The 21,455-nt window shown below is 42.9% G+C and overlaps 5 non-coding genes across 5 annotated transcripts; 4 read left to right on the forward strand and 1 right to left on the reverse strand.

Moving 5' to 3' along the window:
• The first annotated feature begins 14,138 nt into the window (after window positions 1–14,138).
• Window positions 14,139–14,210, forward strand: trnae-cuc (transfer RNA glutamic acid (anticodon CUC)). The gene has a single exon. It is a non-coding gene; the product is annotated as a tRNA-Glu (tRNA).
• A 4,124-nt stretch (window positions 14,211–18,334) lies between these two features.
• Window positions 18,335–18,407, reverse strand: trnar-acg (transfer RNA arginine (anticodon ACG)). The gene has a single exon. It is a non-coding gene; the product is annotated as a tRNA-Arg (tRNA).
• Window positions 18,408–18,554: 147 nt separating this feature from the next.
• trnae-cuc (transfer RNA glutamic acid (anticodon CUC)) lies at window positions 18,555–18,626 on the forward strand. Its single transcript has one exon. It is a non-coding gene; the product is annotated as a tRNA-Glu (tRNA).
• Window positions 18,627–19,598: 972 nt separating this feature from the next.
• trnae-cuc (transfer RNA glutamic acid (anticodon CUC)) lies at window positions 19,599–19,670 on the forward strand. Its single transcript has one exon. It is a non-coding gene; the product is annotated as a tRNA-Glu (tRNA).
• A 1,441-nt stretch (window positions 19,671–21,111) lies between these two features.
• On the forward strand, window positions 21,112–21,183 carry trnae-cuc (transfer RNA glutamic acid (anticodon CUC)). The gene has a single exon. It is a non-coding gene; the product is annotated as a tRNA-Glu (tRNA).
• The last annotated feature ends 272 nt before the right edge of the window (window positions 21,184–21,455 follow it).

A 21,455-nucleotide genomic window follows, 5' to 3' on the forward strand; every position in this document is an offset into this window, starting at 1 on the left:
GCTCTTTTGGCTTCCAATTGTGGACTGCGAATTCAAGCTCTGCTAACAGCTGCGAGGAAGCCAGCTCCAAACCAAAAAAAGGGTGAGCACTTGAAAAAAAGACCTCCTTTGAGCCGGAGTCGAACCAGCGACCTAAGGATTGCCAACACTCCAACGTACAGTCCTCCGCTCTACCAACTGAGCTATCGAAGGGGCAAAGTGTTAGACAGAACCTCGACATATCACGGTCTTGTAGCTCTACTGCTGGCCAAAAAGTCACTTCTGGTGCAGGAAGATGTGCTGGATTTTTGAGGAGGGAATCAAAAAGGAGGATCTTGTAGTGGCCAGTTGCTTTAGGTCTGCGACTGTAACAATGTGATAATAATTTGGCAAAACAAGAATTATCCAAAAGGACAGTTTTCTGAATTATATAGTGTTGTATGCATTAAAGGGATCTGTTTTTTTTTTACTCACCCCGGGAGTTCAGTTTATTTGGGCAGATTCCTGTGATTGCTGAATTGATACCTAGAACTCGTAATTAAGCTCTTTTCCAGGTGAAAATACTTGTGTCATCCATTTGAAAACACACACGGCAACCGTTATCTAGAGGAAAAACTGCCTATTGTCACTCTGTCAAGGTACAAAAATGATATTGTGAGGGTAAAAATGAAAGTGAGACCAATTTTTAATCGGCAAAGTTCCTGATTTTTCGCTCCTTCAGTTTAACTCAGTTTACAACTTATTCTAAATTTCCAAGTGGCAATTAGTGATAAGGCTTCAAAATGGCAAGCCCATGACATCAAAACCACATGGCATTATACCCTTCAAAGTAATGAAGCAGTTACAGAGTAGCGATGAAATTGTTCATTCGAAAATCAACTGGCTGCCAGCCTGCAGTTTATTTCCCCTATAATCGCCGAGCTTGTCGGAGTGCTTGTGAGACGAATGGCAATACCGAAGCATGTCCGTGTCTTCCCTAGACATGGGAAAGGGTGTGCAGAATATGTCTTTTTTGGAAAAAAAGAAGAATGCCTGAAGATTTGCCTTTTCTTCTGGATTTTGGAGAAGAGAAAAAAAACACAACAACAAAATAAGCCAGAGAAAAACAAGCACAGAGCGAGCCAGCCAGGAGTCAAACCTAGAATCTTCTGATCCGTAGTCAGACGCGTTATCCATTGCGCCAAGGCCGGCGCCCATTAGTGGAGGTAAAGATCCTAAAAGACGCACAGGGACGCGAGTTTGCGGCCCACTCCGAACAGTGATGGAATTCCTGGAATGTGTCTGCTTTGACGCTGCTGATGCACACGTACGTAATCATCATTCTCCCCCATAATTTAATCGAACGTAAATTCGTCCCCCCCACTTTAATTTGGGAACTGTCCAAAGTAAACACTCTCACGTTATGTATGTTTCATTCATACCGGACGCCGGAGGGCGCTCTCTCGCATAAAGTCCAAAACAGACTCGTAAAAGTACCAGCTCGTGACCACTATGTGACGCACGCTACAGGAAATACCTTATATGGACAAAAGCATCAAGCTGTCACTGGATAAAAAAAGTCGAAATGATTTGACAGACAAAACGAAAATATTCATTGCAACAAATACATGATTTGTGTTTTTGTGCATTTTCACAACAAAATACATGAATAACGCAGCGCTAACTAACTCATTTTTTACAGTATATTATTTTTTACAGTATAACATTATATTATTATATTTTCTGAAAGTCCATGTTTTTGTGTGTGTGTGTTTTATTATGTAATACTGGAATACTTAAAAAATTGCAACTTCAAATACAGTGAGAAATAGGCACAAAAACATTGCTAGTGCCAAAATTAAGATTAACAACCCTTTTTATTTGCAAATATAAAGTCAATAAAAAAATTATAACAGCAGTGCAAATATATATGCATGTACAAATATTGTGAGAATACAAAAAGGCACAATAACAATAGTGTGAGGGCAAATATTAACAATCCTTTTAATCTCCATATATATTTTAAAGCCAATAAAACATTTAGAACAGTAGTGCAATTTTGACACATCAATTAAAAATAATAAACAGTAAACCAAAAATGTTTACCACAGTAGTAAAATGTTTACATATCAGTTTAAAAAATATAATAAATATCAAACCAAAACAAACACAATAACAATAGTGTGAGGGCAAATATTAACAACCCCGTTTAATCTCCATATACATTTTAAAGCCAATAAAACATTTAGAACAGTAGTGCAATTTTGACACATCAATTAAAAATAATAAACAGTAAACCAAAAATGTTTACCACAGTAGTAAACTTTTTACATATCAGTGTAAAAATATAATAAATATCAAACCAAAACAAACATTTGCAGTGCAATTTTGACATCAGACTAAGAAAATAATAAATAGTAAACCAAGACAAACATTTACCACAGTAGTGCAATTTTGACATATTAGCCAAAAAAAAGTAAATCAAAACAAAAATGGACCACAGTAGTGCAATTATGACATATTCGCCCCTAAAAAAAATTGTAAATCAAATATACCAAAAACAAAATAATGATAATAATAAAAACATAAACATACCATATATATATAATGGTATGAAATATTGTTTCAACAGAGGCATGCAGCAGAGGAAACACACAGTAATTACACATTTTAGAGACAGCTGTCATTGTTGGAGACTTTTAAATTGCACTATAAAGCAAACATTAACCAAATAAAAATATAATGTGCTGAAATAGCAGTTTTAAGAAACTGGAGGGTTGCCATTCCCCTTTTTTTTCTTCTATAACCTCGTTCCTGCAGCACAGCCCTCCATTCACCATATGATTGAGTCTCAGACTCTTTGCAGAACCAGTTGCCAAAGTACTGAAGATGTGATGGTAGCTTTCTCTCTTTGTTACACTTTCTGCAAAGAATGACATCTGTCTTCTTCACATATTTTCTTGTGACAGTTCCAGTGCGCTCCCTCTCCAGTTTTCTCTTTCTATATTGCTGAGTGGAGTAAGGAACATCTTGACCGGATGTCTGTGTCTGAGCTGATGGTGGCAGAGCTGAAGGTAAAGGGAAGTTGAAGAACATCACCTGTGAGGTACCTGGCACTGTAGAGGATGGCGCGCAAGTGCCTTTCACTGTAGGAAGCTGCACAGATGGTAAAATGAAAGGGAGAGAGATGGGTAGTGCTGGTGCAATGACAGGAAGGCCTTGATGTGATGTTGGAGCCTGGGAGATGGCCTGGGGTTGCAACCTCCCCTTAAGTTTTGCCTTCCCAGCAGTGTTTGGTGGCAGGATAAAAAGGTGAGACTCAGCCAAATTGCCTGGATAGAGAGTTGGTCCTTTCTACATAGCCGCAGGAAGCGTCTCGGGGCCTGCCATGGGTGCGTCTGGGGCTTGGATACCCTGCTTCAAAATCTCTTGTTCCTGTGACTTGCCACGCCTGCTGAACCTGGGAAACATAAAACACCCAATATTAATAAACATTTAAGCAATACAAAAGATCAACTACTATTTGTCATGACTATGACGCAGCAGCATGACACAGCTGAGATCACACAGCAGTCGTCTAATGTATTACTGCTTTTGTGAAATGGCTACTTTATTGAGACTAACATTGTATTATGAATTATTGATTCTTGCAGTCTGCTGAAGACAGCTGATCCATGTCATAAATCTTATCTTTCATAATGAAGAAGAAAACAGAAGTTGAACTCTTGTTGATTTGTTTCTAGACCTGCAAAGCAGCCATGGTTACATTAAGGCTGATGATACAAGAAATTTTGAGAAGTGTTTCTTGGGTATGTTCCCCACTGAGAATGGGTAACAAATTTCAATCTGGATACTTCAGATCAATCTTGCGCTCTGTGTCTTACCTGGTTGCCTGTTGATGGCAATATTAACCAAAGTTGCCCAGCAGCATTGATCAAAAAAAGTTGCCGTGTAACATCAGCCCTTAGCTGCTTTAAGTTTAGGCTTAGCGGTGACAATGCTTATTTACTCACCATTGTGTGACTGTTGCAGCGTTCACTTCTGGGAGCTGGATGGTGGTCTCACTCATCACCTTAGCATTAGTGAGGATGCACTCTCGGATGTGCTTGTAAGCACGTGCTTCAACAGTGAAGCGGGACACCCTTACTCCGTCACAGCTCACTGCGTTTGGGTAGAGAGCACAGAGCCTTGTGAAAATGGCCTCCACCACTCGGTTGCAGTCAGGCGACTGTGCAGGACTATGAGCCCCAACGAGACACCTGCAAATTACAACAGGATACATATTATTAATGTAAGATTGTTTTCATTGTGTGATCTTATTTTTATTTTCCCTTTCCTATTCTGTCTGTTTTGCTTTGTGTTGTCTAAATGTTCATTGATAATATCTGCCCATAGTTATGTTGTCTTTCTTTGTTTTGTTTTTAGATTGATGTTGAAATGTCATATCAATAAATCAGGTCTCTACTGGATTACTGTGTTGTGGAATTATTACAGGGTGTTGTTAGTCAGCCTGTCAGATTTTTTTCACAATAATGACTGCATATTATCCCGCTTATTACATGGCTACTTACTAAAGTACAGTAAAAGACAAATTATTTGACACAACATATTGATACAAAATGATTTTACCGATTTAAGAAATGATTGCTTTGTTTCTGCTAAATTAATTATTCCAATGTACGGTTGTAACTGTGTCCATAGCAATGTAACATACTTAGCAACCTACTATATATAGTCAGAATTAAATGTAAATCACAGCTAATAATTTATGTTATAACCAAGATAAGCTAGTCATGAAGGTGTCAGGTTACTAAACAAAAAAAGTTGTAGGTGATATTTCAGCCAGTTTCAGATATATATATATATATATATATATATATATTACAAAACAATTTGTAAACCCTGTTTACTAAATATAACATTCCTTTTGGTGCTCTCCACACCTGGGGCCACAATCTTCTTAGTGGCCCTGAATCGTCCCTGTTTTAGGTTGGTTTGGTGACGTGGTGGGTAAATGGTCTTTTTCCTGTCATACTCCCCCAATGCCTGCCATAGGGAGATGATCTTGATGCACTCTTCTCCCGACAAAGCCAGACGGTGGTCTCTGAGGCCAACCAAGAACTCTGCCAAGTCCTGCACGGCTCCATACCCCTCAATATTATCAGGTCCAACCGAATCCTAAAATGAAAGATAATTTAGGAACTTTTGATAGCATCAATGAAAACAAATATTCACATGAAAGCACATCCAATGTAACCAAGATTATGTTTACATACATGTAAATGTAAATAAAAAATAAACTGGGCCCTTACATCATGTGAAGTGTTCTCTTCCGATGTTGGACGATCCGTTTCTGCAGATAATCGGTCCACTGGGACAACATCAAAAAGGTAAATATTGATTTGAAATTTGTATTTATGCCTTTCAATGTGATAAATACAAATTTATAGTTAGTGTGATAACAAATACCGAAATCTTTATGAATACTTTGGTAAAACTCACAGCTATGTGCTCCAGGAAAGAGTCCTAGATTTGATTGAGTGTGCAGTGAGCTGCTGACAGGAGATGACACTGGTGATGGAGGGACCACAAACAGTGATGACGTGGGGCTGGTTGCTGGAGGAGTTGCAGATGATGCTGCAGATGCTGCAGACACTGATGCTTGTGAAGAGGCAGCAGGTGTCCGTTCAGTGTCAAAGGTGGGGACAGTGATGTCCTGAAACTCCTCAAGTTCAGCATAACCTTCATCCACCTCTATACCAACCTCAGTGGTCTCTGACTCTTCAATGGCCAACTTGTAGTCCTGCAGAACTTTACCAGTTTGCTGGTAAAGCTATTCCACTCCAATAAGCTCACCTTTAAAATAGAAAAACATTGACAATTAGATAACATACCATAATATTATATTATAACTTAGTGGTTCAGTGGTTTATACTTAAATTAAAGTGTCACTAAAAACAAAAAAAAATTGTTATATACAAGTGTACTTTCTTGGCCCAACATAAGGAATGATTTTCATGCCCATAAGCTCCTCTGCAAGAGTGTTGACAGCATGACGCAGAAGATGGTTTTAGGAATGTGGTTGCTGCTGATTAGTTGTTGCTGCCACAGCCCGGTCCTCATTCCACCTTGCAAGCCCATCCAAAAGATATGCCTGAAAGTAGGTGTCACTTGCCAGCTTGCCTATAAATAATAATAAAAAAATAATAATAAATTCACAGAACAGAAATTTCATATAAATACACAAATAGCTGTTCTTGCAATTCTCATAATTATTTCAGTATAAATCATATCTTAATTTAATAATTCAGTTTTATTTATTAACCTGGGATGAATCTGTTAAGGTGCAGGTGAAATGACTCAAGTGAAGTGGAACCTCTGGCACAGCGGTATGTTGGCAGGCGGTGCCCTCCCTTCTGTACAGTACCCGTCTGCATGTAGAGCTGCACACCGGCAGGATCCTGGATGCAGGCCACATGCTTCCGCTGGGACTTTAAAATCTCTCTCATGCGGGCTGAGTTTATTAGTGGGACTCCCAGAGTGTCACGACCAGCATCTCCATCAAAGGCCTGAACATGGCTCTCAATCAGCACCAGGGTCTCTTTGGTCCCGCGAGTGGTTCTCCTGCAATGTAGCGCTAGCTCGCTACGACTGATAAAGCGCAGCACATCAGCCTCGGATGATGGTTTCCCATCAGCTTCCAGCTCTGCTTGCTTAGCCGTCTTCAGGGCAGCCAGGTCGACCTGGTCCCACATGAAAATACAATGGCTGAGGCCACTCATAAATGTGGCATATAACTGGTGAGAGTCGGTGGTGCAGCCGACAGCAAACCTTCGCATGAAGTGCCAGACATCTAACCGGATGGTCATTTGCCCCCACTCTTCAAACATCCTCCTCAAAAGAGTGTTGCCACAGCAGTCTCGGTCGACATACAGCACTTCGGGAAGAGCCACCCCAGCCACTCTGTATCGCTTGATAAGGCCTTCTATCATTGGCCCCAGACCAAAACCTTCGCTCGCTGTGAGCACGGACATGATCACCTGTCCATGCTCATTGCCAACATTAGTTGCCCAAGTAGCAGTGCCATAGCTGCGTCCTGCTAGTTTTCTGGCCACTTTTTTGGTAGAATCCATTTTTAAGATTCGACCATATTGTGATGTTATAGTGGCCTTGACCTCATCCAGCCTTTGCAGGACATCCTGGGCATACACCTGCATCAGCCATCGGTGCTTGGGTATAGAAGGCATTGAAGGAGCAGGTTCAAATGTCACAGGCAGGATTAGGCTCGACGTGACAGCACTGGCAATCCCCTTGCAATCTGTCAGATACTGGACTGTCTTTTGCAACCAGACATCAACATGACGCTCCTGTAGCTTGCGCTGGATCTGGCTGCTGCTGTTTCCCAGCCCACGCTGACGCATCAAAGTTACTACCTCAAAGTCACATGCAAGTTTTGAAGTAAGAATGCAAGGGAACAGCACCCTGTGGCCAATGTCGAGCTGGGAAACGAGATCATGGCTCCAGCTGATGACCTTCCTTTTACATCTTAGGAAGGCAAGGTACTCAGATGCCACAAAGTACATCTCACCCATGGCAACCACCTGCCTGATCTTTTGATGCAAGCCAGCTGAGGTCAGAAGTTCTTTTTGACAGTCTGGATGCGGACAAGTCAGCTTCACTTGCCACAGTTTTCGTGGCATCCAGAGCAGCAGGCGATGGCCAAAGTAATTCTCCAAGGAAGGAGAATTACTGGTCTTCAGTGGCACCGGTGGAGGATACCACCAAAGTTTGTTCACCCTACTAAATACCAGCTCAGGATGCCCCTGTGCTGTCCACCTGAACAGGGCCTTGGAGATCCACCTCTGGTCCACTTCAGGCAGGCTGTGTGTCCATCCAGCAGGAAGACAGACTCGTCTTGCTGAAAAAATAAAATAAAATAGAAAAACAGAAAATAAACACATAAATAAACAAATTCACATTGCTTCACTTTACTTTATTATCCCTGGAAAGGAAACGTTGAATACTTTAAATAAGTATGAACGTACATGCCACATATGACTCCTCAAACTTAGCTGCCTCTGCCAGCAGTGTGCTGTCATCTATCTCAAGGGACACAGTCGGACAGGTGAGGGTGGCTGAGGGCCCTGTGGCTGTCTCAAGGGACACAGTCGGACAGGTGAGAGTGGCTGAGGGTCCTGTGGCTGTCTCAAGGGACACAGTCGGACAGGTGAGGGTGGCTGAGGGCCCTGTGGCTGTCTCAAGGGACACAGTCGGACAGGTGAGGGTGGCTGAGGGTCCTGTGGCTGTCTCAAGGGACACAGTCGGACAGGTGAGGGTGGCTGAGGGCCGCGCACGTGCCTGGGCCAAAGCTGCAAAAAAACACAGGACAAACAGATCAACATGACTACTGAACAGCAATAAATGCTAAACAAACCAAAAAAGTGTTATACAAATAAATGTTTGCTTACAAGGTGCGACTTTGAGGGGGGAAACCAGTCTTTTTACAGCCTTGTTCAAGTTTTTTTGGTTAGGCAACTTCCTAATCAAGAGGGAGCGGAGAGAGGCAGTAGAAGTATGGGTGGTGGTAGCGTGCTGGGTGCGGGTGGTGAACTCTGTGGGGGCAGAGTGCTGGGAGTCAGCAGCATGCTGGGGAGCTTTCCCAGCATATTGCTCTTCCTTCATGGCAATGGCAATTCTGCCAGAAGGAAAGAGCTCAATATACTCCCTTAAACTCCCCTTGTTGTGGGCATGTTCTTGGGAGTCTTTGCTGCCTCCTGTGGGGTCCCTCTTCATAGCTGCCACCAGATAAGCAGCATACCCCAGGGCATTTTCAGCCACCCACCTAAATGTTTGCCCACGAAATACACCAAACTGGATTTCAAAGAAACCCAACAGGTGCTTTCTGTTAGACAGATCTCTGTGGTGCTCACTTAAACTTTTCCTGGCTTTGTCCAGCACTTTCTCCGGGGGCAGGGGTCTTGTGTATGGCTTTCCTTTGTTGGCTTCCTTCACCTTTGACGCTTCCACTGTATCCGTCAGATTCAGGCTTCCATCAGCCCGTCTCCTGAAGCGAAGTTCCATCTAAATTAAAAAAAGTGAACTATATTTACTTATGATCACCTTTTAATGTTGATTTTATATTATGCTTTGTTTGTGTATATATTTTCCTACATGCTAAAAATGTTGGCTAACATATCAGAATTATCCCAGAGTAAGAGGTAATTTTTCAGATAATTATTATACATTAAAATATAACTTTTGTCCCACCTGAGACAGGGAAGGGAAGGTTCAGTCTATTCTATGTGATCTCCTTTTCAAAGACAAATTTTTCACAAATTTGTCTGCTCTATTACAAGTAAAGATCATACATTCAAAATTCTAGAATCAAAATATACTTAAAGTACTAAAAGTAGAAGCATAATGCATACTATATTATTGCATTATAACAAGTAATGCATTAATGTGTAAGAATCGTTTTAATGTTGCAGCTGGTAAAACTGTAACTTAATATACTTTATATTCTGCTTGGTCGACTAATCTACAAAAATATGAAATACTTTTTTTTATTATAATATTTTACATTGATTAGCTGAATTATTAGCTTGTCTGAACTACAGGTTATTCATTCAAAACAACTTTATATATTTGACACTTTATGTTTATGTTATTGACATAATTGACACTTTTTTGACGAGTGGCGCCGATACAGGATGGCTCTCTCCGTGACGTGCTCTGCAGTTGTTTTTGTGTTTTTGTTAGTTTGTCCTGTCTTTAGTTATATTCCTGCAATCAGTTTCACCAGGGACAAATTGCTGGATATTCGGCAACACACATCTCCCGATATTTCACCGGTTTTCGACTATTCTGATGTTTTGCTAGACATTCTTGTCGGCGGAGCAGCTGCGCTGATCACACGCTTCAAGCGGATCGCAACGCAGAATCAACGGGGAAATCGCGCGGCGGCGGGACATGCTTTTACATCAATGAACGGTGGTGTACAGATGTAACTGTGTTAAAGAAGATGTGCTGCTCAAATCTCGAAACGCTCTTCATTAACTGCAAGCCGTTCTATTCGCCGCGGGAGTTTCATTCGTTCATTCTGGTTAGTGTTTACATCCCTCCTCAAGCGCATGTGAGCTCAGCTTTACAGAAACTCGCTGAGCAGATCACAGAGACAGAACAACAACACCCAGACTCTGTTTTAATCATTCTTGGGGACTTTAATAAAGCCAATCTCTCCCGTGAACTGCCAAAATACAGACAGCATGTTACCTGTCCCACCAGAGACAGTAATATACTGGATCACTGTTACACCACAATAAAGGATGCATTTCACTCTATTCCACGAGCAGCTTTGGGACGTTCTGATCACCTTCTGGTTCATCTTATAACGACCTACAGGCAGAAACTAAAATCAGCTAAACCTGTATTAAGGACTGTAAAAAGATGGACTAATGAAGCAGAGCAGGATTTACAATCTTGTTTTGACCTCACTGATTGGAGTGTTTTTGAAGCTGCTGCCACCGATCTGGACGAACTCACAGAGACCGTAACATCATATATCAGTTTCTGTGAGGATATTTGTATTCCTACCAAGACTCAACTAAATTACAACAATGACAAACCGTGGTTCACTGCAAAACTCAGACAGCTCCGTCAGGCCAAAGAAGATGCTTACAGGAAGGGGGACAATGTCTTGTATAAACAGGCTAAATACACACTGGAAAAGGAGATCAGAGTGGCAAAGGGGAATTATTCTGAAAAAATAAGGGCTCAGTTCATTTCGAACGACTCCGCATCAGTGTGGAAAAGCCTAAAGAAGATCACCAATTACAAGACACCACCCCCCAGCACTGTGGAGAATCAACGACTGGCAGACGATCTGAACGAGGTTTACTGCAGGTTTGAAAGAACACCCATCACCTGCCCTGAACACCTCTCCACACAACCGTTCACACCAATAACAACTCCTGCAACCAACCCTGAATGCCTCTCCACTCAACCGTTCACACCATTAAAAGCTCCTGCAAACCATCCTGAACACCTCTCCAATCAAGCACTCTCACCATTCACACCTCCTGCATCCCCCCTCTCCCCCACACCTGCAATACAGATCAGAGAGGATGCGGTGCGCCAGGTCTTCAGGAAGCAGAAAAGGAAAAAAGCACCAGGCCCAGATTGTGTTACACCAGCCTGTCTGAAATCATGTGCTGACCAGCTGGCCCCCATCTTCACAAAGATCTTCAACAGATCTATGGAGCTGTGCGAAGTCCCTTCATGCTTCAAACGCTCCACCATCATCCCCATCCCAAAGAAACCCAAAATTACAGGACTAAATGACTACAGGCCTGTGGCTTTAACATCCGTAGTCATGAAGTCATTTGAAAAACTGGTGCTGGCCCATCTGAAGGACATCACTGGACCCTTGCTAGATCCTCTTCAGTTTGCCTACAGAGCAAACAGGTCTGTGGACGATGCAGTAAACATCGGACTGCATTATGTTCTGCAACACCTAGACAGACCGGGGACCTATGTGAGGATCCTGTTTGTGGACTTCAGCTCGGCTTTTAACACAATCATGCCAAACCTCCTCCTGCCCAAACTAACTCAGCTCTCCGTGCTCACCTCCGTCTGTCAGTGGATCAACAGCTTCCTGACAGACAGGCAGCAGCTAGTGAGGCTGGGAAAATACACATCCAGCACCCGTACAATCAGCACCGGAGCTCCCCAGGGCTGTGTTCTCTCCCCACTGCTCTTCTCCCTGTACACTAATAGTTGCACATCTAAGGACCCCTCTGTCAAGCTCCTGAAGTTTGCAGATGACACCCCACTCATCGGCCTCATTCAGGACAGTGACGAGTCTGCTTACAGACAGGAGGTTAAAGAGCTGGCTGTCTGGTGCACTCTCAACAACCTGGAGCTTAACACGCTCAAAACAGTGGAGATGATCGTGGACTTCAGGAGAAACCCCCCTGCACTCCCCCCACTCACCATCATGAACAGCACTGTGACTGCAGTGGAGTCATTCAGGTTCCTGGGCACCACTATCTCTCAGGACCTGAAGTGGGACATTCACATTGACTCCATTGTGAAAAAGGCCCAGCAAAGGTTGTACTTCCTTCGCCAGCTGAGGAAGTTTAACCTGCCACAGGATCTGCTGAAACAGTTCTACTCCACCATCATCGAATCCATCCTCTGCACTTCAGTAACTGTCTGGTTCAGCTCAGCTTCTAAATCTGACCTCAGAAGACAACAGAGGGTAGTCCGGACTGCTGAGCGAATCATCGGTTCAACTCTCCCATCTATTCAAGAACTGTCCTTATCCAGAGTGAGCAAAAGGGCTGTTAAAATCACTCTGGACCCCTCACATCCAGCACACTCCCTCTTTGAACTGTTGCCATCTGGTCGACGCTACAGAGCACTGAGCGCCAGAACGACCAGACACAGGAACAGTTTCTTCCCTCAGGCAATCCATCTTATGAACAGCTGATAATAACTGTGGGACACACTACACTATTTATATTTATATACACATACACTTATTTATCTAAACACACATACTTAGCGTACAGTTAAAATTTTTCCACATAATATACATGTACATACATAAATGCTCATTTTAATATACCTGCCATACATTGTCCATTTGTATATTGTCAATCCTTACCCACCTATATGTATTTTTTTGTATTTTTTAATCCTTATTGTGTTTTGTGTTCTGTCGCTGTTATGTTGCACTGCGGAGCTCTGTCACGAAAACAAATTCCTCGTATGTGTGAACATACCTGGCAATAAAGCTCATTCTGATTCTGATTCTGATTCTGATGTTAACATAAAAACACAACTCACTTTACAATATGCGGGCACTAGTATGCATTAAATAAATACAATTAAATGCATTAATTCATGCTTAATTCATGCACAGATAATCATGACTTAATATATAACTCATTAAGGACCAAACCATTTATTAATTATTACTGCATTGGCAACAAATGAACATTTTATATGATTCATAGGTAAAGAAATCAATAAATTGTTGTTATTAGTTAAATGTGTCATAATGTATCCATTCCTTAATAACATATTATATTAACTATCAGTGTAAAAATATATCAACAATGAATCATTAGATAATAATTTGTAAAGATATCATTATGTTATTACTTTAACTTTACTTGTTGAGGTACATGGCTAATTAAAAAAAATCCATAACCACAATAACATATTAACAATAGGTTAATAGCTCTTTACCTCAACATGTAAAGTCATAACATGATTCCTTTGAAAATCATTAGCTCATGATTAATTAAAGCTGACAACTGGAAGTTGAAGTAAATAGCTTTGGCCACTGTAGTAATTAAAATATACATTTACGTCATTAGTTAATATACAATATACAAAGTAAATTTAACTAATAAAATTGTATTTATTAATTAATCTATGAAACATATAGAATGTTTATTAGTTGCTGATGTAGTAATCATTAATTAATGGTTTAAGTTAGTCCTTCATTCGTTTCAATAACTCATGATTATCTGTGCATTCGTTAAGTATAAATTAATGCATATTTGTGCACCAGTATTGTAAGTGTTACTTTTTTATTGATAAAAGATTCACTTACATTGCAAATGTTGGTTAGAAATTAATCGATGACCGTTATCTTCTTCTTCAGCCGTGATCCGCAAGTCTCCGGGGGTTCTTGACGTTATCAATTGTTGTTGATAACTTGTTGTTACTACGAAGAATCACGGATGAGGAACGAGCGCTGACTGGTCAATTTCTTGTTGTTACTGGGCGGAATCACGGTTGCGATACGAGCGCTGATTGGCTAATTGCTTGTTGTTACTGGGGGGAATCACGGTTGCGATACGAGTGCTGATTGGCTAATTCGCGGTTACGATACGAGCGCTGATTGGCTACTTCGCGGTTGCTATACGAGCGCCGATTGGCTAAAACATAAATTTCATGGTTGCAGCCGGGAACGTGATTGGCTGTCATAACAAAGAATAACCACGACCTACAGGTGACATGGAGCGCCACTGGCCCACCAATAGTAGAGACTCCCGATTGCTACAGAGTTGTTGGTTTTAGATGTGACAGTGGCAAGCATTGCTGTCTGCTTATTCTCACCTTGTTTTCAGGAGGTAAGCCCACCAGCCCACCAGCCCCCCAGCCCCTCCCTGGTGGTCTAGTGGTTAGGATTCGGCGCTCTCACCGCCGCGGCCCGGGTTCGATTCCCGGTCAGGGAAAGCTCTTTTGGCTTCCAATTGTGGACTGTGAATTCAAGCTCTGCTAACAGCTGCGAGAAAGCCAGCTATAAAACAAAAAAATGGTGAGCACTTGAAAAAAAGACCTCCTTCGAGCCAGAGTCGAACCAGCGACGTAAGGATTGCCAACACTCCAACCAACCTACAGTCCTCCGCTCTACCAGCTGAGCTATCGAAGGGGCAAAGTGTTAGACAGAATATCGACATATCACGGTCTTGTAGCTCTACTGCTGGACAAAAAGTCACTTCTGGTGCAGGAAGATGTGCTGGATTTTTGAGGAGGGAATTAAAAAGGAGCATGCGTTCTCATACCGGGAGTCAAACCTGGGCCGCCTGGGTGAAAACCAGGAATCCTAAGCGCTAGACCATATGGGATTTGGAAACCTTAAACTGGCCATTGGCTTCTGGCACACTTTCCATACATGTGGTCAGTGTGGGCGCAGGATCTTGTAGTGGCCTGTTGCTTTAGGTCTGCGACTGTAACAATGTGATAATAATTTGGCAAAACAAGAATTATCCAAAAGGACGGTTTTCTGAATTATATAGTGTTGTATGCATTCAAGGGATCTGTTTTTTTTACTCACCCCGGGAGTTACTGGCCCACCGGTAATAAAGAACCCTGATTGCTACAGAGTTGTTGGTTTTAGATGAGACAGTGGCAAGCATTGCTTTATGCTTATTCTCACCTTGTTATCAGGAGGTAAGCCCACCAGCCCACCAGTGCACCAGCCCCTCCCTGGTGGTCTTGTGGTTAGGATTCGGCGCTCTCACCCCCGTGGCCCGGGTTCGATTCCCGGTCAGTGAAAGCTCTTTTGGCTTCCAATTGTGGACTGCGAATTCAAGCTCTGCTAACAGCTGCGAGAAAGCCAGCTCCAAACCAAAAAAATGGTGAGCACTTGAAAAAAAGACCTCCTTCGAGCCGGCGACCTAAGGATTGCCAACACTCCAACCTACAGTCCTCCACTCTACCAGCTGAGCTATCGAAGGGGCAAAGTATTAGACAGAACCTCGACATATGGTGCAGGAAGATGTGCTGGATTTTTGAGGAGGGAAGCAAAAAGGAGCATGCGTTCCCATACCGTAGTCGAACCCAGGCCGCCTGGGTGAAAACCAGGAATCCTAACCGCTAGACCACATGGGATTTGGACACCTTAAACTGGCCATTGGCGCACTTTCCATACATGTGGTCAGTGTGGGCGCAGGATCTTGTAGTGGCCTGTTGCTTTAGGTCTGCGACTGTAACAATGTGATAATGATTTGGCAAAACAAGAATTATCCAAAAGGACGGTTTTCTGATTTATATAGTGTTGTACTAGTTAATTATAGACCAATCTCGAATCTCCCTTTTCTGTCCAAGATACTAGAAAAGGTGGTATCCACACAATTATATTCCTTCTTAGAGAAAAATGGTATATGTGAGGATTTCCAGTCAGGATTTAGACCGTATCATAGTACTGAGACTGCTCTCCTTAGAGTTACAAATGATCTGCTCTTATCATCTGATCGTGGGTGTATCTCTCTATTAGTTTTATTGGCTCTTAGTGCTGCGTTTGACACAATTGACCACAACATTCTTTTGCATAGACTTGAACACTTTGTTGGCATCAGTTGAAGTGCAATAGCATGGTTTAAATTGTACTTATATGACCGCCATCAGTTCGTAGCAGTGAATGAAGATGTATCCTATCGATAACAAGTGCAGTATGGAGTACCTCAAGGCTCAATACTAGGGCCGCTACTTTTCACGCTTTATATGTTACCCTTGGGAGATATCATCAGGAAACATGGTGTTAGCTTTCACTGTTATGCTGATGATACTCAGCTCTATATTTCTTCGCAGCCCGGTGAAACACACCAAATTGAAAAACTAATGGATTGCTAGTCGATATAAAAAACTGGATGACGAGTAATTTCTTACTGCTAAATTCTGAAAAAACAGAGGTGTTAATTATAGGACCTAAAAACTCTGCTTGTAATAACCTAGAACACTGTCTAAGACTTGATGGTTGCTCTGTCAATTCTTCGACATCAGTTAGGAACCTAGGTATGCTATTTGATCGCAAACTTTCCTTAGAAAGCCACGTTTCTAGCATTTGTAAAACTGCATTTTTCCATCTCAAAAATATATCTAAATTACGGCCTATGCTCTCAATGTCAAATGCAGAAATGTTAATCCATGCATTTATGACCTCAAGGTTAGATTATTGTAATGCTTTATTGGGTGGTTGTTCTGCACGCTTAGTAAACAAACTACAGCTAGTCCAAAATGCAGCAGCAAGAGTTCTTACTAGAACCAGGAAGTATGACCATATTAGCCCGGTCCTGTCAACACTGCACTGGCTCCCTATCAAGCATCGCATAGATTTTAAAATATTGCTTATTACTTATAAAGCCCTGAATGGTTTAGCACCTCAGTATTTGAATGAGCTCCTTTTACATAATAATCCTCTACGTCCGCTATGTTCTCAAAACTCAGGCAATTTGATAATACCTAGAATATCAAAATCAACTGCAGGCGGCAGATCCTTTTCCTATTTGGCGCCCAAACTCTGGAAAAACCTACCTAACATTGTTCGGGAGGCAGACACACTCTTGCAGTTTAAATCTAGATTAAAGACCCATCTCTTTAACCTGGCATACACATAACATACTAATATGCTTTTATTATCCAAATCCGTTAAAGGATTTTTAGGCTGCATTAATTAGGTAAACTGGAACCGGAAATACTTCCCATAACACCCTATGTACTTGCTACATCATTAGAAGAATGGCATCTACGCTAATATTTATCTGTTTCTCTCTAGTTCCGAGGTCACCGTGGCCACCAGATCCAGTCTGTGTCCAGATCAGAGGGTCACTGCAGTCACCCGGATCCAGTACGTATCCAGACCAGATGCTGGATCAGCACCTAGAAAGGACCTCTACATCCCTGAAAGACAGCGGAGACCAGGACAACTAGAGCCCCAGATACAGATCCCCTGTAAAGACCTTGTCTCAGAGGAGCACCAGGACAAGACCACAGGAAACAGATGATTCTTCTGCACAATCTGACTTTGCTGCAGCCTGGAATTGAACTACTGGTTTCGTCTGGTCAGAGGAGAACTGGCCCCCCAACTGAGCCTGGTTTCTCCCAAGGTTTTTTTCTCCATTCTGTCACCGATGGAGTTTCGGTTCCTTGCCGCTGTCGCCTCTGGCTTGCTTAGTTGGGGACACTTCATCTACAGCGATATCGTTGACTTGATTGCAAATAAATGCACAGACACTATTTCACTGAACAGAGATGACATAACTGAATCCAATGATGAACTGCCTTTAACTATCATTTTGGCATTATTGACACTGTTTTCCTAATGAATGTTGTTCAGTTGCTTTGACGCAATGTATTTTGTTTAAAGCGCTATATAAATAAAGGTGACATTGACATTGACATTGTATGCATTCAAGGGATCTGTTTTTTTTACTCACCCCGGGGGTTCAGTTTTTTTGGGCAGATTCCTGTGATTGCTGAATTGATACCTTGAACTGGTAATTAAGCTCTTGTCCAGGTGAAAATACTTGTGTCATCCATTTGAAAACACACACGGCAACCGTTATCTAGAAGAAAATTGCCTATTGTCACTCTGTCAAGATACAAAAATGACATTGTGTGGGTAACAATGAAAGTGAGACCAATTTTTAATCTGCAAAGTTGCTGATTATTCGCTCCTTCAGTTTAACTCAGTTTACAACTTATTCTAAATGTCCAGGTGACAATTAGTGATAAGGCTTCAAAATGGCAAGCCCATGACATCAAAACCACATGGCATTATACCCTTCAAAGTAATGAAGCAGTTACAGAGTAGCGATGAAATTGTTCATTCGAAAATCAACTGGCTGCCAACCTGCAGTTTATTTCCCCTATAATCGCCGAGCTTGTCGGAGTGCTTGTGAGACGAATGGCAATACCGAAGCATGTCCGTGTCTTCCCTAGACATCGGAAAGGGTGTGCAGAATATGTCTTTTTTGGAAAAAAAGAAGAATGCCTGAAGATTTGCCTTTTCTTCTCGATTTTGGAGAAGAGAAAAAAACACAACAACAAAATAAGCCGGAGAAAAACAAGCACAAAGCGAGCCAGCCAGGAGTCGAACCTAGAATCTTCTGATCCGTAGTCAGACGCGTTATCCATTGCGCCACTGGCCCACCAATACTAAAGACCCCTGATGGCTACAGAGTTGTTGGTTTTAGATGTGAAATTGGCAAGCATTGCTGTCTGCTTATTCTCACCTTGTTTTCAGGAGGTAAGCCCACCAGCCAACCAGCCCATCAGCCCACCAGCCCACCAGCCCCTCCCTGGTGGTCTAGTGGTTAGGATTCGGCACTCTCACCGCCGCGGCCAGGGTTCGATTCCCGGTCAGGGAAAGCTCTTTTGGCTTCCAATTGTGGACTGCGAATTCTAGCTCTGCTAACAGCTGTGAGAAAGCCAGCTCCAAACCAAAAAAATGGTGAGCACTTGAAAAAAAAGACCTCCTTCGAGCCGGAGTCAAACCAGCGACCTAAGAATTGCCAACACTCCAACCTACAGTCCTCCGCTCTACCAGCTGAGCTGTCAAAGGAGCAAAGTGTGAGACAGAACCTCGACATATCACGGTCTTGTAGCTCTACTGCTGGCCAAAAAGTCACTTCTGGTGCAGGAAGATGTGCTGGATTTTTGAGGAGGGAATCACAAAGGAGCATGTGTTCCCATACCGGGAGTCAAACCTGGGCCGCCTGGGTGAAAACCAGGAATCCTAAGCGCTAGACCATATGGGATTTGGAAACCTTAAACTGGCCATTGGCTTCTGGCGCACCTTCCATACATGTGGTCAGTGTGGGCGCAGGATCTTGTAGTGGCCTGTTGCTTTAGGTCTGCGACTGTAACAATGTGATAATAATTTGACAAAACAAGAATTATCCAAAGGAACGGTTTTCTGATTTATATAGTGTTGTATACATTCAAGGGATCTGTTTTTTTACTCACCCCGGGGGTTCAGTTTTTTTGGGCAGATTCCAGTGAACCTAGAATCTTCTGATCCGTAGTCAGACGCGTTATCCATTGCGCCACTGGCCCACCAATAGTAAAGACCCCTGATTGCTGCAGAGTTGTTGGTTTTAGATGTGACAGTGGCAAGCATTGCTGTCTGCTTATTCTCACCTTGTTTTCAGGAGGTAAGCCCACCAACACACCAGCCCACCAGCCCACCAGCCCACAAGCCCCTCAGCCCACCAGCCCACAAGCCCCTCAGCCCACCAGCCCACAAGCCCCTCAGCCCACCAGCCCACAAGCCCCTCAGCCCAACAGCCCACAAGCCCCTCAGCCCAACAGCCCACAAGCCCCTCAAGCCCCTCAGCCCCTCCCTGGTGGTCTAGTGGTTAGGATTCGGCGCTCTCACCGCCGCGGCCCGGGTTCGATTCCCGGTCAGGGAAAGCTCTTTTGGCTTCCAATTGTGGACTGCGAATTCTAGCTCTGCTAACAGCTGCGAGAAAGCCAGCTCCAAACCAAAAAAATGGTGAGCACTTGAAAAAAAAAGACCTCCTTCGAGCCGGAGTCGAACCAGCGACCTAAGGATTGTCAACACTCCAACCTACAGTCCTCCGCTCTACCATCTGAGCTATCAAAAGGGCAAAGTGTTAGACAGAACCTCGACATATCACGGTCTTGTAGCTCTACTGCTGGCCAAAAAGTCACTTCTGGTGCAGGAAGATGTGCTGGATCTTTGAGGAGGGAATCAAAAAGGAGCATGCATTCCCATACCGGGAGTCAAACCTAGGCCGCCTGGGTGAAAACCAGGAATCCTAAGCGCTAGACCATATGGGATTTGGAAACCTTAAACTGGCCATTGGCTTCTGGCGCACTTTCCATACATGTGGTCAGTGTGGGCGCAGGATCTTGTAGTGGCCTGTTGCTTTAGGTCTGCGACTGTAACAATGTGATAATAATTTGGCAAAACAAGAATTATCCAAAAGGACGGTTTTCTGAATTATATAGTGTTGTATGCATTCAAAGGATCTGTTTTTTTTTTACTCACCCCGGGAGTTCAGTTTATTTGGGCAGATTCCTGTGATTGCTGAACTGATACCTCGAACTGGTAATTAAGCTCTTTTCCAGGTGAAAATACTTGTGTCATCCATTTGAAAACACACACGGCAACCGCTATCTAGAGGAAAAACTGCCTATTGTCACTCTGTCAAGATACAAAAATGACATTGTGAGGGTAACAATGAAAGTGAGACCAATTTGTAATCGGCAAAGTTGCTGATTATTCGCTCCTTCAGTTTAACTCTGTTTACAACTTATTCTAAATGTCCAGGTGACAATTAGTGATAAGGCTTCAAAATGGCAAGCCCATGACATCAAAACCACATGGCATTATACGCTTCAAAGTAATGAAGCAGTTACAGAGTAGCGATGAAATTGTTCATTCGAAAATCAACTGGCTGCCAGCCTGCAGTTTATTTCCCCTATAATCGCCTAGCTTGTCGGAGTGCTTGTGAGACGAATGGCAATACCGAAGCATGTCCGTGTCTTCCCTAGACATCGAAAAGGGTGTGCAGAATATGTCTTTTTTGGAAAAAAAGAAGAATGTCTGAAGATTTGCCTTTTCTTCTGGATTTTGGAGAAGAGAAAAAAAACACAACAACAAAATAAGCCGGAGAAAAACAAGCACAGAGCGAGCCAGCCAGGAGTCGAACCTAGAATCTTCTGATCCTTAGTCAGATGCGTTATCCATTGCGGCACTGGCCCACCAATAGTAAAGACACCTGATTGCTACAGAGTTGTTGGTTTTAGATGAGACAGTGGCAAGCATTGCTGTCTGCTTATTCTCACCTTGTTTTCAGGAGGTAAGCCCACCAACCCACCAGCCCCTCCCTGGTGGTCTAGTGGTTAGGATTCAGCGCTCTCACCGCCGCCGCCTGGGTTCGATTCCCGGTCAGGGAAAGCTCTTTTGGCTTCCAATTGTGGACTGCGAATTCTAGCTCTGCTAACAGCTGCGAGAAAGCCAGCTCCAAACCAAAAAAATGGTGAGCACTTGAAAAAAAGACCTCCTTCAAGCCGGAGTCGAACTAGCGACCTAAGGATTGCCAATACTCCAACCTACAGTCCTCCGCTCTACCAGCTGAGCTATCAAAGGGGCAAATTGTGAGACAGAACCTCGACATATCACGGTCTTGTAGCTCTACTGCTGGCGAAAAAGTCACTTCTGGTGCAGG

The sequence above is a fragment of the Carassius carassius genome, chromosome 38 (assembly GCF_963082965.1).
Source record: "Carassius carassius chromosome 38, fCarCar2.1, whole genome shotgun sequence".
NCBI lineage: Eukaryota > Metazoa > Chordata > Actinopteri > Cypriniformes > Cyprinidae > Carassius > Carassius carassius.